Here is a 26,375-nt window from a genome sequence, read left to right as displayed (position 1 = left end):
GCTTCCTTTTAGGTGGTTGTAGAATTGAACGTCTCTTTTCTGGATTTTGATCATTAGCGGGCATTGGCCTAATTCTGCTCTGCATGCAATATTTCTTTTTTTAATGTTATACACTGAGGATATTTTTGCAGAATTCTGCATGCAGAGTCTCAATTTGGTGTTTGTCCCATTTTGTGAATTCTTGGTTGGTGAGCGGACCCCAGACCTCACAACCACAAAGGGCAATGGCCGCTATAACTGATTCAAGTATTTTTAGCCAGGTCCTAATTGGTATGTCAAATTTTATGTTCCTTTTGATGGCGTAGAAGGCCCTTCTTGCCTTGTCTCAACTCGTTCACAGCTTTGTGGAAGTTACCTGTGGCGCTGATGTTTAGGCCGAGGTATGTAATGTTTTTCTGTGTGCTCTAGAGCAACGGTGTCTAGATGGAATTTGTATTTATGGTCCTGGCAACTGGACCATTTTGGAACACCATTATTTTTGTCTTACTGAGATTTACTGTCAGGGCCCAGGTCTGACATAATCTGTGCAGAAGATTTAGGTGCTGCTGTAGGCCCTCCTTGGTTGGGGACAGAAGCACCAGATCAAATTTTATTGGTCACATACACTTGGTTAGCAGATGTTATTGCGAGTGTAGCTAAATGCTTATGCTTCTAGATCCGACAGTGTAGCAGTATCTAACAGGTAATATCTAACAATTCCACAACAAAACCTAAAACACACAATCTAGTAAAGGAATGGGATAAGAATAGTTAAGTATAAAATATATGGATGAGCAGTGACAGAGCGGCTAAGATGCAATAGATAGTGAGAATAGATAGTGAAGGATACAGTATATATTATATACATATTAGATGAGTAATGTGAGATATGTAAACATATTTAAAGTGGCATTAATAAAGTGACTATAGTGTTCCATTTATTAAAGTGGCCAATGATATCAACTCTGTAGGTAGGCAGCCACCTCTCTGTGCTAGTGGTGGCTGTTTTAACAATCTCATGACTTTGAGATAGAAGCTGTTTTCAATCTCTCTGTCCCAGCTTTGATGCACCTGTACGGACCCCGCCTTCTGGATGGAAGTCGGGTGAACAGGCAGTGGCTCAGGTGGTTATTGTCCTTGATGATCTTTTTTGCCTTCCTGTGACATCGGGTGTTGTTGGTGTCTTGAAGGGCAGGTAGTTTGCCCCCGGTGATGCATTGTGCAGACCGCACCACCCTCTGGAGAGCCTTGCGGTTGTGGGCGGTGCAGTTGTCGTACCAGGCGGTGATATAGCCTGACAGGATGCTCTCAATTGTGCATCTGTAAAAGTTAGTGAGGGTTTTCGGTGACAGGAGGCTGAAAAAATCTGGCTTGAGGTTGAAGAGGCGCTGTTGCGTCTTCTTCACCACACTGTTTGTGTGCGTGGACCATTTCAGTTTGTCGGTGATATGTACACAGAGGAACTTAAAACTTTCCACCTTCTCCACTGCTGTCCCGTCGATGTGGATAGAGGAGTGCTCCCTTTGCTGTTTATGTCAGCAGAGTACCCAGCCAGAAATAATCAGACACCCATTTTTCAAGCTAGCATATAATGTCACAAAAAACTAAACCACAGCTAAATGCAGCACTAACCTTTGATCTTCATCAGATGACTAGGACATTATGTTATACAATACATGCATGTTTTGTTCAATCAAGTTCATATTTATATCAAAAACCTGCTTTTTTACATAATCATGTGATGTTCAGAACTAGCATACCCCCCGCAAACTTCCGGTGAATTTACTAAATTACTCACTATAAACGTTCACAAAAAACATAACAATTATTTTAAGAATTATAGATACAGAACTCCTCTATGCACTCGCCATGTCCGATTTTAAAATAGCTTTTCGGTGAAAGCACATTTTGCAATATTCTGACCAGATAGCCCTGCCATCACGGGCTAGCCTATTTAGACACCCACCAAGTTTAGCACTCACCAAAGTCAGATTTACTATAAGAAAAATTTTATTACCTTTGCTGTCTTCGTCAGAATGCACTCCCAGGACTTCTACTTCAATAACAAATGTTGGTTTGGTTCAAAATAATCCATAGTTATATCCAAATAGCGGCGTTTTGTTCGTGCGTTCAAGACACTATCCGGATGGTAAAGAAGGGTTACGAGCACGACACATTTCGTGACAAAAAATGTCTAAATATTCCATTACCGTACTTCGAAGCATGTCAACCGCTGTTTAAAATCAATTTTTATGCTATTTTTCTCGTAAAAAAGCGATAATATTCCGACCGGGAGTCGTTGTATCCATTCAAAGACGAAAGAATAAAAACATGGGGTCGTCTCGTGCACGAGCCTGAGTCCCATTGTCCGCTGATAGACCACTTAGCAAATGCGCTAATGCTTTTCAGCCAGGGCCTGGAATTACGTCATTCAGCTTTTTCCCGGGTTCTGAGAGCCTATGGGAGCCGAAGGAAGTGTCACGCCATGCCAGAGATCCCCTGTTTTTGTTAGAGATGATCAATAAGGCCATGAAATGGTCAGAGAGGGTGCTTCCTGTTTGGAATCTTCTCAGGTTTTGGCCTGCCAAATGAGTTCTGTTATACTCACAGACACCATTCAAACAGTTTTAGAAACTTTGGAGTGTTTTCTATCCAAAGCTAATAATTATATGCATATTCTAGTTTCTGGGCAGGAGTAATAATCAGATGTAATCGGGTACGTTTTTTATCCGGCCGTGAAAATACTGCCCCCTAGCCATAAGAGGTTATGCTGGCCTCTCTGCGGGGGTGGTTAGCTTTCTAATGGGTAGTTCTCTGTCACACGCCACCCCCCACACCTTCTCCTCCAGCATTATGTTCCTCTCCTCTAGTTCTTCTCCTGTTCTTCTCCTGCTCTTTCTCATGTTGATGTTGTCTCACCACAGGCCAGAGTGCAGATAATGTCTCACATACGGAAGCTCACATGCAGAGAGAGAGACACAGCTACTCACAGCAGCAGCTGTGTCTCTCTCAATCTTACTCTGTCTCCCAATCTCACTTTCTCTTTCTCGCTGCATCTCTCTCATTTTTACTCCCATTCTCTCTTACTCTCATTCTCTCCCTTTTTTCTCTCTCTCTCCTTTTCTCTTTCTCTTTCAAACTCTCTTCCACCTTTCACTCCATCTCTCTCTGATACATATCCCTTCCTATATATACAGCCCTTAGCCATGCTACACTACATGACCAAAAGTATGTGGACACCTGCTCATCCAACAACTCATTCCAAAATCATGGGCATTAATATGAAGTTGGTTCCCACTTTGCTGCTATAACAGCCTCCACTCTTCTGGGAAGGCTTTCCACTAGATGTTGGAACATTTCTGTAGGGACTTGCTTCCATTCAGCCACAAGAGCATTAGTGAGGTCAATCACTGATGTTGGGCGTTTAGGCCTGGCTCCCAGTCGGTGTTCCAATTCATCCCAAAGGTGTTCAATGGGATTGAGGTCAGGGCTTTGTGCAGGCCAGTCAAGTTCTTCCATGGCAATCTCAAGAAACAATTTCTGTTTGGACTTTGCTTTGTGCCCGGGGGCATTGTCATGTTGAAACAGGAAAGGAGTTTAGGATTTTTATGAGGACTTCTTAAACGACTCCGTTTATACCAAGTTCGTTTTCCTGCGCTTGACTTCCCTGCCACCGACACGCACCCATTGTCACAACCGTCGTCAAGAATGGACCAAGGCGCAGCAGGTATGTGGATACTCATGTTTTTTAATTTAAAAAAAAGGAGTAAAGGATCCACTGGACAAAAACAAAGACGACAGCAACAGTCTTGCAGGCACATACAACGCAGTGCAAGGACAACTACCCACAACCCCAAAGAAAAACACACACTCCTATATAGGACTCCCAATCAAAGGCAACTCAACACACCTGCCTTCAATTGGGAATCCCAATCACCAACACAACCATTCACACACACAAAACCCCTGCCACATCCTGACCAAAACTAAAACCATTACGCCCTCTGCTGGTCAAGACGTGACACCCATTACACAAGCATCAATACAGGACTAAGATTTAATCATACTACACCTGCTCTGACACTCGTCGGATGTGGCCGGGCTTGCAAACCATTACAGACTACAAAGGGAAGCACAGGCGAGAGCTGCCCAGTGACACGAGCTTACCAGACGAGCTAAACTACTTCTATGCTCGCTTCAAGGCAAATAACACTGAAACATCAATGACAGCACCAGCTGTTCCAGAAGACTGTGTGATCACGCTCTCCACAGTCGATGTGAGTAAGACCTTTAAAACCTGTTAGGGATAGGGGGCAGTATTTACACGGCCGGATAAAAAACGTACCCGATTTAATCTGGTTATTACTTCTGCCCAGAAACTAGAATATGCATATAATTATTGGCTTTGGATAGAAAACACCATAAAGTTTCTAAAACTGTTTGAATGGTGTCTGTGAGTATAACAGAACTCATATGGCAGGCAAAAACCTGAGAAGATTCCTTACAGGAAGTGGCCTGTCTGACAATTTCTTGGGCTTCTTGACTCTCTTTATTAAAAACTGAGGATCTTTGCTGTAACGTGACACTTCCTACGGCTCCCATAGGCTCTCAGAACCCGGGAAAAAGCTGAATGATGTCTTTGCAGCCCCTGGCTGAAAAACATTAGTGCCTTTGGTAAGTGGTCTATCAGAGGACAATGAGACTGAGGCGCGTGCACGAGGCGACCCCATGTTTTTATTTTCTGTCTTTGAACTAAAACAACGACTCCCGGTCGGAATATTATCGCTTTTTTACGAGAAAAATGTTTGAACGAACCTAAATGGGGGGAAAAAAAAATATTGCTGTCCCGCGGCCGACGATGGTTTTGGATACAGCCTTCAGACGCGCTAACAGCAGCAAGCTAATGGAACATAAAGGATGGACTTTTTCAAACGAAAATACATTTGTTGTGGACCTGGGATTCCTGGAAGTGCTTTCTGATGAAGACAACTAAAGGTAAGGGATTATTGACAATAGTATACAAGATTAGATGTGATATGCGATTTTTCCAAGATGGCGCCGAGCTGTATTTCCTAGCAAAGTTATTTTTAAATCTGGTATTACAGATGCTTTCAAGAGATATTCATCTATAAATCTTAGAATGACAATATTACATTTTAAAAATGTTTTCGAATAGTAATTGAGTAAATTGTAGCACTGTTTCCCGGGATGCATTTGAGGGAAAATAGTTAGTCAACGTCAGGCACCGATGTAAAATGCTGTTTTATATATAAATATGAACTTTATCGAACAAAAGAATGCATGCATTGTGTAACATGATGTCCTAGGTGTGTCATCTGATGAAGTTTGTAAAAGGTTAGTGCTGCATTTAGCTGTTTTTTGGTTATTTGTGATGCATGTGGTTGGTCGGAAAATGGCTATGTGGCTACTTTTACCATGTACTCCTCTAACATAATCTAATGTTTTGCTTTTCCTGTAAAGCCTTTTTGAAATCAGACGACGTGGGTCGATTCAGGAGAGGTGTATCTATAAAACGATATGAGACAGTCCTATATTTGAAAAAATATATATATTACATTTCGTTATGCTAATGTCGATAGGAGTTTTTCGCTGGATGTTCGTCCCGCATACGGGACGAGACCGTCAAGAGGTTTTAAAATGTTTATGTTTTTTGTGAACGTTTATCGTGAGTAATTTAGTAAATTCACCGGAAGTTTGCGGTGGGTATGCTAGTTCTGAACGTCACATGCTAATGTAAAAAGCAGTTTTTTTGATATAAATATGAACTTGGTTGAACAAAACATGCATGTATTGTATAACATAATGTCCTAGGATTGTCATCTGATGAAGATCATCAAAGGTTAGTGCTGCATTTAGCTGTGGTTTGGGTTTATGTGACATTATATGCTAGCTTGAAAAATGGGTGTCTGATTATTTCTGGCAGGGTACTCTGCTGACATAATCTAATGTTTTGCTTTTGTTGTAAAGCCTTTTTGAAATCGGACAGTGTGGTTAGATTAACGAGAGTCTTGTCTTTAAAATGGTGTAAAATAGTCATATGTTTGAGAAATTGAATTAATAGAATTTCTAAGGTATTTGAATAACGCGCCACGGGATTACACTGGCTGTTGCATAGGTGGGACGATTTCGGCCCACCTACCCTAGAGAGGCTAAACAGGTCACAAGGCTGCATGGCCAGACAGATTACCAGGATGTGTGCTGCGAGCATGCGCTGACCAACTTGCAAGTGTCTTCACTGACATTTTCAACCTCTCCCTGTCCGAGCCTGTAATACCAACATCTTTCAAGCAGACCAGTATAGTGCCTGTGCCCAAGAACACTCAGGTAACCTGCCTAAATGACTACCGACCCGTAGCACTCACGTCTATTGCCATGAAGTGCAGTGAAAGCCTGGTCATGGCTCACATCAACACCATTATCCCAGAAACCCAGGACCCACTCCAAATTGCATTCCGCCCCAACAGATCCACAGATGATGCAATCCTATTGCACTCCATACTGCCCTTTCCCACCTGGACGAGAGGAACACATCTGTCAGAATGTTGTTAATTGACTACAGCTCAGTGTTCAACACCATAGTGCACTCAAAGCTCATCAATAAGCAAAGGACTGGGACTAAACACCTCACTCTGCAACTGGATCCTGGACTTCCTGACGGGCCTCGACCAGGTGGTAAGGGTAGGTAACAACACAGCCACCACGCTGATCCTCAACACAGGGGACCCTCAGGGGTGCATGCTCAGTCCCTCCTGTACTCCCTGTTCACTCATGACTGCACGGCCAGGCACGACTCCAACACCATCATGAAGTTTGCCAATGACACAACAGTGGTAGGCCTGATCACCAACAACGACGAGACATCCTATAGGGAGGAGGTCAGAGACCTGACCGTGTGGTGTCAGGACAACAACCTCTCCCTCAACGTGATCAAGACAAAGGAGATGATTGTGGACTACAGGAAAAAGAGGACCGAGCACGTCCCCATTCTCATCGACGGGGCTGCAGTGGAGCAGCTTGAGAGCTTTAAGTTTCTTGGTGTCCACATCACCAACAAACTTACATGGTCCAAGCACACCATGACAGTCGTGAAGAGGGCACGACAAAAGCTATTCCCCCTAACTAGACTGAAATGATTTGGCATGGGTCCTCAGATCCTCAAAAGGTACTACAGCTGCACCATTGACAGCATCCTGACTGGTTGCTTTACTGCCTGGGGGTAGTGCGAACGGCCCAGTACATCACTGGGGCCAAGCTTCCTGCCATCCAGGACCTCTATACCAGGCGAGGACAGAGGAAGGCCCTAAAAATTGTCAAAGACTCCAGCCAGCCTAGTCATAAAGAGTCCTCTCTGCTACCGCACGGCAAGCGGTACCGGAGCGCCAAGTCTAGGTCCAAGAGGCTTCTTAACAGCTTCTACCCTCAAGCCATAAGACTCCTGAACACCTAATCAAATGGCAACCCAGATTATTTGCATTGCCCCCCCCCTTTTACACCGCTCCTACTCTTTGTTGTTATCATCTATCCATCGTCACTTTAATAACTCTACCTTCTTGTACATATTACCTCAACTAACCGGTGCCCCTGCACATTGACTCTGTACCAGGTACAGAGTAAATGTATATAGTCTCACTATTGTTATTCTACTGCTGCTCTTTAATTATTTGTTACTTTTATTTCTTATTCTTATCCATATTTTTTAAAACTGCTTTGTTGGTTATGGGCTCATGACTAATACAATTTGATTTCATTTAATTTGAAAGGCTAACTTCTTATATTGCAGATATAAGTGCCTGGTTGTCATACATGTCCACCCCCTATCCTAAGGGTTAATTACTTTTACACTGAACAAAAATATAAACGCAACAGCAACTGCAAAACCACTCATGTCATCTATAGATTGGAATGTCCACAGTGCAAGGTGTTCTACATTGGACGGACAAAGAGATGCCTTCAAGACCGCTTAGCGGAACACAAGTACGCCATACGCGTAGTCAATGAAGACTACCCCATGGCAAGGCACTACAAGTCCTTACACCATGGTAAACCTGCCTCCCTCCCTACATCTCTTTGTCTGTCCAATGTAGAACACCTTGCACTGTGGACATTCCAATCTATAGATGACATGAGTGGTTTTGCAGTTAATGAAATGCTTGACGTAATACTCCAATAATTGGGGAATCATCCAAAGTGATACGCTACTACGCCAAGAATTGTTGGAAAAATGACTTGTCATGCACAAAGTAGATGTCCTAACCGACTTGCCAAAACTATAGTTTGTTAACAAGAAATTTGTGGAGTGGTTGAAAAATTAGTTTTAATGAATCCAACCTAAGTGTATGTAAACTTCCGACTTCAACTGTACAGTATATCATAGTATACCATAGTATCTATAGTGGGATCATAACATGCGCTACAAAGAACGTAGTCTATGTATTGAAATGCCCTTGTGGCCTGGCCTATGTGGGCAAGACATGCCGGGCACTCAAGACACGCATATCCGATATAAAGATCTCAAAAGTCCAATCGCTATGCACTTTTTGACTCCCAGACACAATTTTGCCTTATTGAAGTACATGGGTATCGAGCATGTCAAAGTCACGATAGACTTCTGTTTCAAGAGAATCCTACTTAATGAGGACTTTCCATTAGCCATTTCCGGTGAATGCCATCTGGTTCATTTATTATTATGACAACAACTATTGGGTATTGTAACATACGTTTTGTCCACCTGATATGAATGGCTATACAGTTATAATATTTGAGAAGTGTATATATTTTTTGCATTGCTCCTTTCAACTTAAATATATGCACCTCCCTAATTGGTTCTTGTCCTATGTCTATAAAATGGGTGTGGTACACTTCTGGTGAAATGAACTGATGAAGATCCTTGCAGGTTTGAAACGTTGTTTGTTTGTGAATAAAGGCACGTGGTGGAGATTATGGGCGGCAGGTAGTCTTGAGGTTAGAGCGTTTGGCCAGTAACCAAAAGGTTGCAGGTTTAAAACGTTGTTTGTTTGTGAATAAAGGTATGAGGTGGAGATTATGGGTGGCAGGTAGCCTTGAGGTTAGAGCGTTGGGCCAGTAACCAAAAGGTTGCAGGTTTGAAATGTTGTTTGTTTGTGAATAAAGGTACGTGGTGGAGATTATGGGCGGCAGGTAGCCTTGAGGTTAGAGCGTTGGGCCAGTAACCAAAAGGTTGCAGGTTTGAATACTAGAGCCGACATAAAGAAATTATAATAATCAGTCACTGTGCCCTTGAGCAAAGCACTTAGCCCTAATTGCTCCAGGGGTGCTGTACAATGGAGGGAGCAAGTGCGGGAAACATTGACAAGAAATGCTATAAGGTGGCTAGGAGCTAATCTCCCAGGCAGTGGAGGAGATACCCACTATGAGTAATGGGGTACAGGAGGGGGTTCAGGTGGGGCTAGTCTCTCAGGTAGTGGAGGAGATGCCTGGTGTGAGTGATGGAGTGCAAGTGGGGAGTGTTGAGAGGGATGTGGTAGAAGGGAGTCAGGGGTCAGTGGCCTCAGTTGAGGAGGATCAGGAGAATTTACAGTCTAGAGGAGGTAAATGGTTTCCTGGATCAGACTTTTGGGAAATCTGTCAAATTGGCAGATTTTTTTTGATGTTGATAAGTTTGTGAGGTCAGCTGTGATGTTACAGAAGACGATGGGGTTAGACCAGTTGAGTGAGAAGAAGTGTTTTCGTTTGAGGAAATTTGTGGTAGTGGGAAATGTAGAAGGGTAGTGGGAAATGTGGGAAATGTGGTCAGGTTAAGAGAACATTAAAATAATGATGATGATCATGCCTCATAGGGTGTCTTTTTTCTCTTTGGTTTCTCTGTGATTTCTTCTGCTTTTCCTTTCTCTTTTTTTATATGGAGATAATAAGGGTAGGTTCTCTCAATATTAATGGGGGAAGGGACAGGAATAAGAGGGCTTGGGTATTAGAAGTAATAAAACAGAAAATACTTAATGTGTTTTTTCTACAGGAGACACATAGTGATGAGGCTAATGAGGTTGACTGGGGTATGTGGTGGGAGGGGCAGCATATACTCAGTCATGGCACTAATTTCAGTGCTGGGGTGACAATTTTGTTTTCCTCAGGCTTAGAGGTGACTGTGGTATCTACAACAGAGATTGTCAAGGGACGGGTTTTATTGGTCAAGGTGCTCCTAATGAGAGTACAGAGCGTATTGCTGTTTTTGATAAAATAAAGGAACCCTTAAGACAGTGTGACCAAGAGGAGTGTATGGTTTTAGGGGGGGACTGGATTTGTACAGTAGATTTTACTGTTGACCGCACTGCTGAAGAACCTCCTCTGTGTTCAGCCACTTGCCTGTCTGGTCTATTAACTGAGTTTGAGCTTTCTGATGTGTGGAGAGTAAGGAATGCAAAAGTTAGGCAGTACACATGGTTAAAAGTTAATGAAGGTGGTGTCGGTGCAGCAAGGTTAGACAGGTTGTATGTATCTGAGCACTACTGTAGTAGGGTTGGAAAATGTGATATTACTCCTGTGGGTTTCTCTGATCACCATATTGTTACTGTTGATATTCACTTGTCCTGTCCACGAAGGTCATCACCTTACTGGTATTTTAATGTTAAGTTGTTACATGATGTCATGTTTTGGGAGGGTGTAGTGGAGAAGGGGTGTGCCAGACTGTCAAGGTGGAAATGGGTGCTACCCCAGCTGTCTTATAGGGGAAGGGTACTGGTAGCTAATAATCTTGCTGCCTTTACCCTGTGGCACAGACTAATGATTTTACAGCCACCCAGGGCTGGGAGCCGGGAGGTGATCAGGTCAATCAATCTGATACAGAGGACCTTTGTCAATTCTTCTGGTCTGGACAGCACTGGATTTAAGCTGCAGCCCTGTACCTGCCACTGCATGAGGGTGGGCAAGCAGCCCAGAGACTGTTGTACAGTGATGGTTCTAGCTGGGTCGACACAGCCTACACATTGATGAGGAGAGCGGGCTGTTTGGGCTTAGACAAGCACCTTTTCCTCTTAAAGCTGGAGGGGGGTGATTTGCTTGGCCTGACTCCATTTTATGAGTCTGTTATGCAGGCTTGGCGAGTTCTTGTCAAGTCCCGTAAGGCCTGCACGCCACCAGGGATGTGGCTTTTTGAAGAGCCTCTTTTTCACAAACTGCCTATTGATAAGAGGACAGCTGACCACCAGCGGAGGATAATACATGGAGCCATAGCCACTAATATGCATCTGGTACACCTGGATCCTACTGTTGGGGAAGGGTGTCCATTCTGTGCTGAGTCTGAAACTCTGGCACATCTGTTCTTACAGTGTCCCAGGTTGGTCGAGATGATTGAACTGATCACTTGGTTCTCAGCTTTGGGAGAGGTTCTCTCTTCGGGCTAAAGTACAGGTTATTCGGGGACAGCCTATTACAAACTGGTTAACAATATTGATCTGTTTATGAGTATATGGGGTATTCAGAGTCTGTTGTGTTTAGTTAGTGTGGAGGAGGATTTGGTGTTGTGTTTTTAAATGATGTGTAACTATGGTTTTGTATGAGTCTTTATTGTGTTGTGGGTTCCCAGACCCAATAAAGATGATTTAAAACGCAAACTCTCTCTTTCTCGCTCGCTTGCTCGCTCGCTAATTTGAGCCGGCCGGTCACATTTGTAGTATACCTTTTGTATTTAAAACGTTTCCATGTCAGAGGATGCAGGAGCAGGAACAAAAGGAAAAAAGAGGACTAGAGAGGAGAAGAGGGTGAATGAGGGGAGACAGGGAGGGAAGAAGGGTTTGTGTTTCCGTCCTTGAGGGCTGAGTGGGTAACGGATCGATGGAGGGCTGAATGTGAGGAGGATCTGGTAAGATCCAAGAGCCGCAAACAAGGTCACTCTGTGACCCCTAACAAGACCATGGAAGGAACAAAAGATTGAATAAAAGAGAAAGAGAGAGTTAAGAGGACAGAGGAAGCAAACGTTTAACACTCAGATATTGTTTGATTAAGAGTCTATCAGTGCTATATTCTTTAGCACTAATAGATAGCAAGCACCAATTAGCCTGGAGCTAGCCTATGCTAGGCCCATCTCCCGGCTAGATAGAGATGTCCATCAGTCACTCCTTGGGCTACAATACCTATTTTGCCAATTGGCCTGGACCCCTTTTACTGCCGATACGGAGCCCCGCTGATCCATCATGACTGGACTACCGACATAATCTGCCCGAGGGGGTTTTTCAACAGGCTCCTCCGTTGCGATGTCTCCTGAATGTCCATCTGCTAGCCTGCTAGCCGCGGCCCGCTAGCTGTCTGGAGCATATCGAACTGTTAGCTGAAGAGGCCCATCGGCCAATTTCTTGGGCCACTATACCTATTTTGCCAATTGGCCTGGACACAACCTTTTACTATACGGAGCCCTGCTGATCCATCACGACTGGTCTGCCGACGTAACTGCACGAGGGGGCTACAACAGACTTCTTCCGCCATGACGTCCCTCTAAGGCTCCTCTGCTATCTTGCTATCCCCAGCCCGCTAGCTGTCTGAATTGCTGTGTCTCCAGCCCACCTACCTACTCACTGGACCCTTATGGTCACCCGGCTATGCATGCCTCTCCCTAATGTCAGTATGCCTTGTCCATTGCTGTTTTGATTAGTGATTATTGTCTTATTTCACTGTAGAGCCTCTAGCCCTGCCCAGTATGCCTTAGCTAACCCTTTAGTCCCACCTACCACACATGCGGTGACCTCACCTGGTTTAAATTATGTTTCTAGAGACAATATCTCTCTCATCGTCACTCAATGCCTAGGTTTACCTCCACTGAATTCACATCCTACCATACCTTTGTCTGTACAGTATGCCTTGAATCTATTCTACTGTGCCCGAAACCTGCTCCTTTTACTCTCTGTTCCAAGTGTACTTGACAACCAGTTCTTATAGCCTTTAGCTGTACCCTTATCCTACTTCTCCTCTGTTCCTCTGGTGATGTAGAGGTTAATACAGGCCCTGCAGTACCAAGCTCCACTCGCTCTCATTTGTTGACTTCTGTAACCGTAAAAGCCTTGATTTCATGCATGTTAACATCAGAAGCCTCCTCCTAAGTTTGTTTTATTCACTGCTTTAGCACAGTCTACCAACCCGGATGTCCTAGCCGTGTCTGAATCCTGGCTTAGGAAGACCACCAAAAACCCTGAAATGTCCATCCCTAACTGTAACATTTTCCGACAAGATAGAACTGCCAAAGGAGGCGGAGTTGCAATCTACTGCAGAGGTCTGTGCCCAAACAATTTGACCTTCTACTTTTAAAAATCCACCTTTCCAGAAACGAGTTTCTCACAGTTGCCGCTTGCTATAGACCACCTTCTGCCCCCAGCTGTGCCCTGGACACCATATGGGAATTGATTGCCCCCATCTATCTTCAGAGCTCGTGCTGTTAGGTGACATAAACTTGGACATGCTTAACCTCTATGGGCTAGGTGGGACAAAATGCTATTACTTCAATTTCTCAAACATATGACTATTTTACACCATTTTATAGACAAGACTCTCGTTAATCTAACCACACTGTCCGATTTCAAAAAGGCTTTACAACGAAAGAAAAACATTAGATTATGTCAGCAGAGTACCCTGCCAGAAATAATCAGACACCCATTTTTCAAGCTAGCATATAATGTCACATAAACCCAAACCACAGCTAAATGCAGCACTAACCTTTGATGATCTTCATCAGATGACAATCTTAGGACATTATGTTATACAATACATGCATGTTTTGTTCAATCAAGTTCATATTTATACCAAAAAACAGCTTTTTACATTAGCACGTGACTAGCATTCCCACCGAACACTTCCGGTGAATTTACTAAATTACTCACGATAAACGTTCACAAAAAACATAACAATTATTTTAAGAATTATAGATACAGAACTCCTATATGCACTCGCTATGTCCGATTTTAAAATAGCTTTTCGGTGAAAGCACATTTTGCAATATTCTAAGTAGATAGCCCGGCATCACAGGGCTAGCTATTTAGACACCCAGCAAGTTTAGCACTCAGATTTACTATAAGAAAAATGTTATTACCTTTGCTGTTCTTCGTCAGAATGCACTCCCAGGACTTCTACTTCAATAACAAATGTTGGTTTGGTCCCAAATAATCCATAGTTATATCCATAGTTATATCCAAATAGCGGCGTTTTGTTCGTGCGTTCAAGACACTATCCGAAAGGAATATAATATATAATATAAGGGTTACGCGCCCGACGCGTTTCGTGACAAAAAAAATCTAAATATTCCATTACCGTACTTCGAAGCATGTCAACCGCTGTTTAAAATCTATTTTTATGCCATTTTTCTCGTAAAAAAGCGATAATATTCCGACCGGGAAAGCGTGTTTACGTTCAAAGAGAGAGAAAATAAAAACATGGGATCCCCTCGTGCACGAGCCTCAGTCTGATGGTCCCCTGATAGAGCACTTACCAAAGGCGCTAAAGTTTTTCAGCCAGGGGCTGGAATTACATCATTCAGCTTTTTCCCAGGTTCTGAGAGCCTATGGGAGCCGTAGGAAGTGTCACGTTACAGCAAAGATCCTAAATGTTCAATAAACAGAGCCAAGAAGCCCAAGGAATGGTCAGAGAGGGTACTTCCTGTTTGGAATCTTCTCAGGTTTTTGCCTGCCATATATGAGTTCTGTTAAACTCACAGACACCATTCAAACAGTTTTAGAAACTTTAGGGTGTTTTCTATCCAAAGCCAATAATTATATGCATATTCTAGTTTCTGGGCAGTAGTAATAACCAGATTAAATCGGGTACGTTTTTTTATCCGGCCGTGTAAATACTGCCCCCTATCCCTAACAGGTTAACACCCCGGCCATCCTACAATCTAAGCTTAATGCCCTCAATCTCACACAAATTGTCAATGAACCTACCAGGTATGACCCCAAACCCGTAAACACAGGCACCCTCATAGATATCATCCTAACCAACCTGCCCTCCAAATACACCTCTGCTGTCTTCAACCAGGATCTCAGAAATCACTGCCTCATTGCCTGCATCCGTAATGGGTCTGCAGTCAAACGACCACCCCTCATCACTGTCAAACGCTCCCTAAAATACTTCAGCGAGCAGGCCTTTCTAATCGACCTGGCCCGGGTATCCTGGAATGATATTGACCTCATTCCATCAGTAGAAGATGCTTGGTTATTCTTTAAAAGTGCTTTCCTGACCATCTGAAATAAGCATGCCTCATTAAGAAAAATTGAACCAGGAACAGATATAGCCCTTGGTTCACTCCAGACCTGACTGCCCTTGACCAGCACAAAAACATCCTGTGGCGTACTGCATTACCATCGAATAGCCCCCGCGATATGCAACTTTTCAGGGAAGTTAGGAACCAATATATACAGGCAGTTAGGAAAGCTAAGGCTAGCTTTATCAAACAGAAATTTGTATCCTATAGTACAAACTGAAAAAAGTTCTGGGACACTGTAAAGTCCATGGAGAATAAGAGCACCTCCTCCCAACTGACCACTGCTCTGAGGCTAGGAAACACTGTCACCACCGATAAATCCATGATAATTGAGAATTTCAATAAGCATTTCTCTATTGCTGGCCATGCTTTCCACCTGGCTACCCCTACCCTGGTCAACAGCCCTGCACCCCCCACAGCAACTTGCCCAAGCCTCCCCCATTTCTCCTTCACCCAAATCCAGATAGCTGATGTTCTGAAAGACCTGCTAAATCTGGACCCCTACAAATCAGCTGGGCTAGACAATCTGGACCCTCTCTTTCTAAAATTATCAGCCGAAATTGTTGCAACCCCTATTACTAGCCTGTTCAACCTTTCTTTTGTATCGTCTGAGATCCCCAAAGATTGGAACGCTGCCGCGGTCATCCCCCTCTTCAAAGGGGGAGACACTAGACCCAAACTGCTACAGACCTATATCTATCCTAACCTGCCTTTCTAAGGTCTTCGAAAGCCAAGTTAACAAACTGATCACAGACCATTTTGAATCCCACTGTACCTTCTCCGCTATGCAATCTGGTTTCCGAGCTAGTCATGGGTGCACCTCAGCTATGCTGAAGGTCCTAAACGATATCATAACCGCCATCGATAAGAGACAATAATGTGCAGCTGTATTCATCGACCTGGCCAAGGCTTTCGACTCTGTCATTCACCACATTCTTATCGGCAGACTCAACAGCCTTGGTTTCTCAAATGACTGCCTCACCTGGTTCACCAACTACTTCTCAGACAGAGTTCAGTGTGTCAAATCGGAGGGCCTGTAGTCCGGACCTCTGGCAGTCTCTATGAGGGTGCCACAGGGTTCAATTCTCGGGCCGACTCTCTTCTCTGTATACATCAATGATGTCGCTCTTGCTGCTGGTGATTCTCTGATCCACCTCTGTGCGGACGACACCATTCTGTATACTTCTGGCCCTTCTTTGGACACTGTGTTAACAAACCTCCAGACGAGCTTCAATGCCATACAACTCTCCTCCCGTGGTCTCCAACTGCTCTTAAATGCAAGTAAAACTAAATGCATGCTCTTCAACCGATCGCTGCCCGCACCTGCCCGCCTGTCCAGCATCACTACTCTGGACGGTTCTGACTTAGAGAATGTGGACATCTACAAATACCTAGGTGTCTGGTTAGACTGTAAACTCTCCTTCCAGAATCACATTAAACATCTCCAATCCAAAATTAAATCTAGATTTGGCTTCCTATTTCGCAACAAAGCATCCTTCACTCATGCTGCCAAACACCCTCGTAAAACTGACTATCCTACCCATCCTTGACTTCGGCGACGTCATTTACAAAATGGCCTCCAACACTCTTCTCAGCAAATTGGATGCAGTCTATCACAGTGCCATCTGTTTTTTCACCAAAGCCCCATATACTACCCACCACTGTGACCTGTATGCTCTCGTTGGCTGGCCCTCGCTTCATATTCGTCACCAAACCCACTGGCTCCAGGTCATCTATAATTCTTTGCTAGGTAAAGCCTCACCTTATCTTTTCTCACTGGTCACCATAGGAGCACCCACCCGTAGCACGCGCTCCAGCAGGTATATTTCACTGGTCACCCCCAAAGCCAATTCCTGCTTTGGCCAACTATCTTTCCAGTTCTCTGCTGCCAATGACTGGAACAAACTGCAAAAATCACTGAAGCTGGAGACCCATATCGCCCTCACTAGCTTTAAGCATCAGCTGTCAGAGCAGCTCACAGATCACTGCACCTGTGCTTAGCCCATCTAGCTACCTCATCCCCATATTGTTATTTATTTATTTTGCTCCTTTGCACACCAGTATCTCTACTTGCACATTCATCTTCTGCACGTCTATCACTCCAGTGTTTTAATTGCTATATTGTAATTATTTCGCCACTCAAGTAACCTGGTATATTTATGTTTACCAATAGATGGCAGTATTGACTCAAGATGTGGGTTTGCTACCCGCTATCCGTAGCTATTTCCTATGTCTGGCTATATAACTGTGATTAAGAAAGCTTCAGGTAGCTTAAGCCAGGTGCATTAGAGCATGTAATTCTAAGTTACAATTAAATACTAAACCGTACTTACTTTTCATGAGTCATCAATCTTAGAAGTCTCTAAGGATACTACAGCCACTATGGACAATTTATTGCCTTACCTCCCTTATCATACCTCATTTGCACACACTGTATATAGACTTTTTCTATTGTGTTATTGACTGTGTGTTTGTTTATTATATGTGTAACTCTTTGTTGTTGTTTGTATCACACTGCTTTGCTTCATCTTGGCCAGGTCGCAGTTGTAAATGAGAACTTGTTCTCAAAAAGCCTAACTGGTGAAATAAAGGTGAAATAAAAATATAAATAAGTAACAATTTTTAAAAAATCTGTCAATTTAAGCTTGAGATCTGTTTTTTTGCATGGCCTGCGTCTCAATCCACCGTATCCGCCTATGTGCGCTCTTCCCCATCAGTATTTGCCAGACCATGATACATCCCGAAAATCAGTCTTCTCACAAAAACGTCTGTAGCATCCGAACAGTTTGACCTACTCCATGGAAAGATGAGCCCCTCATGAACAACGTGTTTTCCGTTTTGCTCTACAACCCCCACAAGTGTCACGGGACTCGTCTGAAGGTAACACATACAAATTAATGGAGGTATGGAGGGGTTAAATATGTGTCCAAACATGTTTCATATATTTCTTCTAGCTATTGGACAGACACTTCAAACCCTATTGCTTATTATTTATTTTTTGAGTATCTTTTTTTTAATGTATGAATGTGTTATTAAATGCATTTCTATGGGCTGAAGGCCAAATTCTATATTTTATCAATACCTAAAGGGGTCTTAAAATTCCACATCAAATATGACCATCTTAAAACAATTCCATATGTTAGCTTTGTAGAATGTTTATCCCCCGTTACATAATTATGTAACCCCCAATTGTGAATAAAGAACAGGGTGGGCTATTGTATTGGTATATTCTAATTATAAACTCAAAATGGTATGTACCCTATATCAGTCCACTCTGGCCTACTTGGAGTGTGTAGAGTGTGCTTAATTTACAATGGTAAGAATCTCAAGACGAATGGATGCACATGCTCCGCTCCTGCAAGATCTGAATGAAAACGACTCAGATGGCAGGGAAGAAATGTATCATGATATCTCTGATGAATATTCTACTGATTCTGAGCCTTAGATGGAATAACTTACACCTCTGAGTGCCTAAGTGCAAAACAGCTAGTACGTACACTCTGAGCAGGTGCCCGAGTCACTCCAAATGGAACAGTGAGACAGAAGAGAGAAAGGGATGGCATTGTTTAGATAGAACAATGCTATGGGCCGATTATCAACACAAAATCTCATAGCTGAGAGAGCGCCCTGCATCTCAAGCAAAAAAACATCAGCAATGCACTCACCAGCTTTCGTTGTTTATGTGACATGGACATGCTACAGCATTCAAGGACTGTGCTGTGGCTAAAGCGCACACAGAGCAAGGAGACTTTGCCTAGGATTTGTTTGTTGATGAGCTGAAAGCGTTCATTTAAATCCTGTATGTCTGTGGGGCATTTGGTGGAAAGACTGTGTATATGGTGAGTTTCTGGTCAGACATGTATGGGATACTTTTCTTTGGAGAAACAATGTCACGGATCGCTTCAGAGAGATCATGCGTTACCTCCATTTTGATGACAAATTCACCATGCTATCCGACCTATTGACTATTTTTGACTGGTGTCATATCGACACTTATTAATTATAATGGCATTATGAATTTTGTGTTTATTTCACTATTTATCAAGCACACTTGGTGCTTCTAATGGTGTTAAGGCTACGGATGTTTTCATTTTGACCGCGAGTCTTGCTGATGTGTGTCAGGGTGGTTGGGGTAATTTTTAAATGTTTTTATTGTCGTTATAAAAAGAAGCGGTTACTATGTTCCAACACATACTCTTTCTGTTTCTGTCACGCCCTGATCTGTTTCACCTGTTCCTGTGATTGTCTCCACCCCCTCCAGGTGTCGCTTATTTTCCCCAGTGTATTTATCCCTGTGTTTCCTGTCTCTCTGTGCCAGTTCGTCTTGTACGTTTTTAGTCAAGTCAACCAGCGTATTTTTCCCGTACTCCTTTTTCTAGTCCTCCCGGTTTTGACCCTTGCCTTTTTCTGGACTATGTACCCGCCTGCCTGACCATTCTGCCTACCTTGACCACGAGCCTGTCTGCCACTCTGTACCTCCTGGACTCTGTTCTGCTTTTGACCTTTTTGCCTGTCCATGACCATTCTCTTGCCTTTGGATTAATAAACATTGTAAGACTCCAACCATCTGCCTCCTGTGTCTGCATCTGGGTCTCGCCTTGTGCCTTGATAGTTTCATAGTTCTAACAAAGGCACTCCACAAATAAAATGTATTGATTATTTTGGCGATATCATATATGAAATTACACTATTAGAATGTAGCAGTCAAAATGACTACTCATTAGCTGGACGACGCCCAGAGGTTTTAGTGTTAAAGGCTCATTTTAACGTGTACATTCCAGTCTCTTTTCACAATGTCGTGCCATCCTGAACCTTACTGTGTTGGCTGATGTATTTTTTTCTAATTTTCGTTTCCAGCACAGATATAGAAACTATTGTGGATGTGTAACCAGGCCAACGCAGTATAGCCCGGCTCTGCTCAGTAGACATAAAGTAATAGGGATTTTAGAGTGCTTTTTGTTAGTAGTGCTGAGGATAAAAGCATCATACTTCAGTTCATTGTATGAGATGGAGCTTTTTCCTTTCATTACTGATATCAAAACGACTCCCTGCTGCACACAAATTACTCCTTCACGCATTTATTCCGTTGACGCTTCGGTCAAGTCAACCTTTCTGGAGACATTTCTCCTCCTCAAGCAGTGCACTTTTATCTATTTATTTTCCCATGCAGTCCCATCACTAAAATGTTATGGTATACTCATTAATTTTTCATTTGAACTCAGACTTTGATTTTCTCTTTCCGTGTCAATGTTTCACTTTCATCTGATTTTAGCCAGCTGTGCTTCGCATCTTAATACCACTCAGTTGGCCGGATGTCTCCAGAATGTGATCAGTGAATTTAAGTAGATCATGGCTGATCTAGGATTGCTGATCTAAGATCAACTTTGCCTTTTTAGTCATAATGAGTAAGAGTGCATGGACAGGGGGATCTGTATCAAGCGTCTCAGAGTAGGGGTGCTGATCTAGGGTCAGTTTTTCCTTTTAGATCATCAAAAATATAATTACACATGGACGGGGGGACCTGATCCTAGATCACACCTACTCTGAGACGCTTTGTGAATACAGACTCTGGGAACGTTCTTTAGAAGGTCATTGTGCAGTTTAGGATAACTTACCCAAAATTCTGGTAACTTACCCTTAACCTCAGGCGTGTTGATGTGGATCGAGGTAGACAAATGTTGCTGAGAGAAATATAGAGCTGGATGGGCTGTTGGGTCACATGTCAGAGTTCAAATGACTAGACAACTGTGGGGACTTAAGGAGACTGTAAAGACAGCAGTTGCATTTCCTCAACCATGCGAGAATGAGACGCGTGTGTGTTTCAGAAAAAAAAAGACTGACAGAAAAAAATAATGTGAAAGAGCACTGTTTGTGTAAGAGAGAGAAAACAGACTGACAGAAAAAGAACGTGAAAAACCTTTGTGTGTGAGTGTCTGTGAAATAATAAACAGACAGAAAGAGAAAATGTAGGTAAAGAGCACTGTGTTCATCAAGGCTTGTATATTTTGGCTTTCCCTTGACTTGATCTGTCTGCTATCCTGGTAACCAGGCAATGGCAATCAGCTGGCCTTCTCACAAGCAAAGTAGTGATACATAGACTACTGCACACAAACGGCATGTGTGTTTATGAAGGTCTTAGGTATCATTACAATATGTTTTATTGTATTTTTTTATAACACAACAACATCATTTGTTCAATCATTTTTATTTAGGAGTGCCTTTGTTACCACTATGAAACTGAATGCGGTAACAGCTTATTTTTATAACAAAATAAAAATATCCAAACCACCAAGATGCACAGTCAGCAAGAGGCGCGGTCAAATGACGAAAACATCAGTAGCCTAAACATCATTATAAGCGCCAAGTGTGCTTGATAAATAGTGAAATTCAGCATAAATGCAATAATTACATTATAATGAACATACACTGAGTGTACAAAACATTAGGAGCACCTTCCTAATATTGAGTTGCACACTTTTTTTTTTACCCTCACAACAGCCTCAATACTTATTATTATTATTATTATTTTTTTTTTTCACCTTTATTTAACCAGGTAGACTATTTGAGAACAAGTTCTCATTTGAAACTGCGACCTGGCCAAGATAAAGCAAAGCAGTTCGACACATACAACAACACAGAGTTACACATGGAATAAACAAACATACAATCAATAATACAGTAGGAAAATCTATATACCGCATGTGCAAATGAGGTATGATAAGAGAGGTAAGGCAATTTTCTACAAGGTGTCGAAAGCGTTCCACAGGGATGCTGGCCCATGTTGACTTCAATGCTTCCCACAGTGGTTTCGAGTTGGCTGGATGTCCTTTGGGTGGGGGACCATTGTTGATACGCACGGGAAACTGTTGTGTGAAAAACACAGCAGCACTTAAATATTTTGCCTTGCCCATTCACCCTCTGAATGGCACACATACACAATTCATGTCTCAATTGTGTCAAGGCTTAAACATTATTCTTTAAAAAACAGGTTGTGCTTTTAAAACTAAGTGAACTTGTAAATGTCATTTGTTCTTAGTTTTTTAGCTATATACTGTATGTTTGTTTGAAATGTGTGAGAAAAGTAGCTTTATCTTGAGTATAATTATATCTGTTAACAATACTATTTGGTGTAAGGCCCCTCACTTACTGTTTACAGTGCATTCATAAAGTATTCAGACCCCTTCACCTTTCCACATTTTGTTACATTACAGCCTTATTCTTAAATTGATGAAATAATTTTTTCCATCAATCTGCACACAATATCCCATAATGACAAATGAAAAAGTTTTTTAGAAATGTTTGCAAATGTATTAAAAATAAATAACAGAAATACCATATTTACATAAGTATTCAGACCCTTTGCTATGAGACTCGAAATTCAACTCAAGTGCATACTATTTCCATTGATCATCCTTGAGATGTTTCTACAAATTGATTGGAGTCCACATCAAATCAAATTTATTTATATAGCCCTTCGTACATCAGCTGAAATCTCAAAGTGCTGTACAGAAACCCAGCCTAAAACCCCAAACAGCAAGCAATGCATGTGAAAGAAGCACGGTGGCTAGGAAAAACTCCCTAGGAAAAACTCCCTAGGAAAAACTCCCTAGGAAAAACTCCCTAGAAAGGCAAAAAACCTAGGAAGAAACCTAGAGAGGAACCAAGCTATGAGGGGTGGCCAGTCCTCTTCTGGCTGTGCCGGGTGGATATTATAACAGAACATGGTCAAGATGTTAAAATGCTCATAAATGACCAGCATGGACAAATAATAATAATCATAGTAGTTGTCGAGGGTGCAACAAGCACGTCCGGTGAACAGGTCAGGGTTCCATAGCCGCAGGCAGAACAGTTGAAACTGGAGCAGCAGCATGGCCAGGTGGACTGGGGACAGCAAGGAGTCATCATGCCAGGTAGTCCTGAGGCATGGTCCTAGGGCTCAGGTCCTCCGAGAGAAAGAAAGAAAGAGAGAAAGAGAGAGAATTAGAGAGAGCATATATAAATTCACACAGGACACCGGATAAGACAAGAGAAATACTCCAGATGTAACAGACTGACCCTAGCCCCCCGACACAAACTACTGCAGCATAAATACTGGAGGCTGAGACAGGAGGGATCAGGGGGTAAATCAATTGATTGGACATGATTTGGAAAGGCACACACCTGTCTATATAAGGTCCCACAGTTGACAGTGCATCTCAGAGCAAAAACCAAGCCATGCGTTCAAAGGAATTGTCTGTAGGATTGTGTCGAGGCACAGTGGCCTCCATCACTCTTAAATTGAAGACGTTTGGAGCCACCAAGACTCTTCTTAGAGCTGGCCGCCCGGCAATCGGGGGAGATGGGTCTTGGTCAGGGAGGTGACCAACAACCTGATGGTCACTCTGACAGGGAGAACCTCCCCAAAGGACAACCATCTCTGCAGCACTCCACCAATCAGGCCTTTATGTTAGAGTGGCCAGATGGAAGCCACTCCTCAATAAAAGGCATATGACAGCCCGATTGGAGTTTGCCAAAAGGCACCTAAAGGACTCTCAGACCATGAGAAACAAGATTCTCTGATCTGATAAAACCAAGATTGAACTCTTTGGCCTGAATGCCAAGCGTCACTTTTGGAGGAAACCTGGCACCATTCCTACGGTGAAGCACAGTAGTGGCAGCATCATGCTGTGGGAATGTTTTTCAGTTGCAGGGACTGGTAGGCTAGTCAGGTTTGAGGGAAATATGAATGGAGCAAAGTACAGAGAGGTCCTTGATGAAAACCTGCTCCAGAGCACTCGACCTCAGACTGGGGCTAAGGTTCACCTTCCAACAGGACAGCGACCCTAAGCACTGTCGTAACCTTGTGTCATTAATGTGACGACTGCTTTTTATCGAATAATTCACTATGTTTATAATTACGTGATTAAATTAATCAGTTAATCATGAACTCAGTAACCTGCGGCACCATGGGAAAAGTTTGTTTAACCTGTTAGGGTATAGGGGGCAGTATTTTCCCGGCTGGATAAAAAAATGTACCCGATTTAATCTGGTTACTAATCCTACCCAGTAACTACAATATGCATATACTTATTATATATGGATAGAAAACACCCTAAAGTTTCAAAAACTGTTTGAATGGTGTCTGTGAGTATAACAGAACTCATTTGGCAGGCAAAACCTTGAGACAGATTCTGACAGGAAGTGGATACCTGATGTGTTGAATTGACTTTAAGCCTATACCATTGAAAAACAAAGGGGGTGAGGAATGTTTTGGCACTTCCTATTGCTTCCACAAGATGTCCCCAGCCTTTCAAAGTGTTTTGAGTCTTCTACAGTGAGATCTGACTGAAGAAGAGCTTTGGAACGGCGATGGCCCATTAGACACCTGGCGCGCGAGTTGATGGTGGGTACTCTCATTCCGAAACGTTTTAAAAGAGAACCCAATGGTCCGCCTTGAATTTTATTCATGTTCTGGTTAAAAAAGGCCCTAATGATTTATGCGATACAACGTTTGACATGTTTGAACGAACGTAAATATATTTTTTCCGTTCGTGATGTGAAGTGAAGTCCGGCTGGCTTAGATCATGTGCTACAACACGGAGGTTTTTGGACATAAATTATGAGCTTTTTTGAACAAAACTACATTCGTTATGGACCTGGGATTCTTTGGAAGTGACATCTGATGAAGAGAATCAAAGGTAATGGATTATTTACATAGTATTTTCGATTTTAGATCTCTCCAACATGGCGGTTAGTCTGTATCGCAATGCGTATTTTTCTGGCGCAGTGCTCAGATTATTGCAAAGTGTGATTTCCCAGTAAGGTTAATTTTAAATCTGGCAAGTCCATTGCGTTCAAGAGATGTAAATCTATAATTCTTTGAATGACAATATAATATTTTACCAATGTTTTCTAATATTAATTAATTATTTTGTTGTCATTACTTGACTGCCGGTATTGGAGGGAAACGATTTCCTGAACATCAACGCCATAGTAAAACGCTGTTTTTAGATATAAATATGAACTTGATAGAACTAAAAATGCATGCATTGTCTAACATAATGTCCTAGGAGTGTCATCTGATGGAGATTGTAAAAGGTTAGTGCATAATTTTAGCTGATTTTATGGTTTTTGGTGACGCCTGTCTTTGAATCGACAAGTGCATTCTGACGAAGAACAGCAAAGGTAATAACATTTTTCTTATAGTAAATCTGACTTTGGTGAGGGTGTCTAAATAGCTAGCCCTGTGATGCCGGGCTATCTACTTAGAATATTGCAAAATGTGCTTTCACCGAAAAGCTATTTTAAAATCAGACATAGCGAGTGCATAGAGGAGTTCTGTATCTATAATTCTTAAAATAATTGTTATGTTTTTTGTGAACGTTTATCGTGAGTAATTTAGTAAATTCACCGGAAGTTTGCGGGGGGTATGCTAGTTCTGAACGTCACATGCTAATGTAAAAAGCTGGTTTTTGATATAAATATGAACTTGATTGAACAAAACATGCATGTATTGTATAACATAATGTCCTAGAAGTGTCATCTGATGAAGATCATCAAAGGTTAGTGCTGCATTTAGCTGTGGTTTGGGTTTATGTGACATTATATGCTAGCTTGAAAAATGGGCGTCTGATTATTTCTGGCTGGGTACTCTGCTGACAATCTAATGTTTTGCTTTCGTTGTAAAGCCTTTTTGAAATTGGACAGTGTGGTTAGATTAACGAGAGTCTTGTCTTTAAAATGGTGTAAAATAGTCATATGTTTGAGAAATTGAAGTAATAGCATTTCTAAGGTATTTGAATAACGCGCCACAGGATTCCACTGGCTGTTACGTAGGTGGGACGATTTCGTCCCACATATCCTAGAGAGGTTAATGTTTTTGTTTTAACGTCGTAATTTAACAATATTACAAAAACAACATACATTTTCATATTCCATCTATCCACCATTTTGGCTGATGAAATATTATGTCCCAAAGTCCCTTTATTTCATGTTACCATTATGAGGTAGATTCTCCATAGGCCCACCATACATTCCAATCTTCCACACTGAGAGGACAAAGGATTCGTTTGCTGCTTTAAGATTTACAATGGGTGTGAGGTGTCATAAAACCTCCCCCATCAATCCCTCTATACCTCTCCCCCTCGGAGGCAGTGAGAGATATCTCTGTAGGACTGTGATC

At 42.4% G+C, this 26,375-nt stretch overlaps 1 protein-coding gene across 1 annotated transcript in view; it reads left to right on the top strand.

The window, feature by feature from the left end:
* Nucleotides 1–26,375, top strand: part of LOC115162606 (MAM domain-containing glycosylphosphatidylinositol anchor protein 1-like) — a 367,347-nt gene that overhangs the window by 65,833 nt on the left and 275,139 nt on the right. The gene's annotated exons all lie outside the window — the stretch shown is intronic.

The sequence above is a fragment of the Salmo trutta genome, chromosome 25 (assembly GCF_901001165.1).
Source record: "Salmo trutta chromosome 25, fSalTru1.1, whole genome shotgun sequence".
Lineage (NCBI taxonomy): Eukaryota > Metazoa > Chordata > Actinopteri > Salmoniformes > Salmonidae > Salmo > Salmo trutta.
Note: the sequence above shows the minus strand (reverse complement) of the source record. Positions and strands in the feature narration are given on the sequence as shown.